Genomic DNA, 1017 nt, shown 5'->3' on the forward strand with positions numbered 1-1017 from the left:
GAAACAGGGGCACCAGGTTTTCTTTTGGCCATTTGCAAATGCGGCTTGCACAAACCCCTTAGTTTTTGTGAACCATTCAGCGCTCCATTTGTTCTGACCAGTGTGACCGGTATACATCCAAGCACGGTCACTCATCTTGACTTTTAGAGCTACTGGACACACAACAATTATATATGTAATTCACCATGTATATATTCATCAGTTGATCTACTTTGTCAATTTTATTACGTCCATGCAACCTACACTCTAATAGGTAATGATAGGTCCTAATCCCACCCGTGTATGTGTAGATTGGGTTCATTTTCCCATGCTATACTCTGGATCCGACGCAAAATTTTGGCAGCACCTCCCCGTTGTTCTCCTGATACACGTCTCTGCAATAAACAAAGAGGATGTGTACCCGGAGAACAACAGGGGAGGCACTGACGAAATATATGCGTCGGATCCGGAGCAAAGCATATGGGAAAACGAACCCAATCTACACATACTCGGGCTGTCCATGGATAGCGTTGGACAATTCGAAAGAATCAAGGTTATAAATATGCAAATGCATGCATGTTTATAACTATGATGCTTTCGAACGGGAGACACATATTGGTTACGCATACTGATGATTCAAGACACATATATAGCTAGCTATCAAGTTTCATCGGAATAGATCAAATAATTAATGGGGGAGGAGGACTTGTCATTTGTGCTCACCCACGAACAAAGGGGCAGAGCTCGTCAAACGCACGGCGAGGTCGTCGAACACCAAACCTCGCAGCGATGAAACAACTGCACATTTAAAACTACACGATCAACACAATTATATATGATGTTTTTCATAACAAAATCTAAAAATATATGACCTAACTAATAATTCACAAATATATGACCCTGTCGGCCTCTGGAAGACCAAAGAACACCTTTTCGGGAGGTGTCGGTGGTCGGGGTGTCCTATCGGTGTCGGGGTGCCGTGTCGGGGTCGGGGTGCTGTTTCGGGGTCGGGGGGTCGGGGTGTCGTGTCGATGTCGG

The sequence above is a fragment of the Triticum dicoccoides genome, chromosome 5B (genome assembly GCF_002162155.2).
Source record: "Triticum dicoccoides isolate Atlit2015 ecotype Zavitan chromosome 5B, WEW_v2.0, whole genome shotgun sequence".
Lineage (NCBI taxonomy): Eukaryota > Viridiplantae > Streptophyta > Magnoliopsida > Poales > Poaceae > Triticum > Triticum dicoccoides.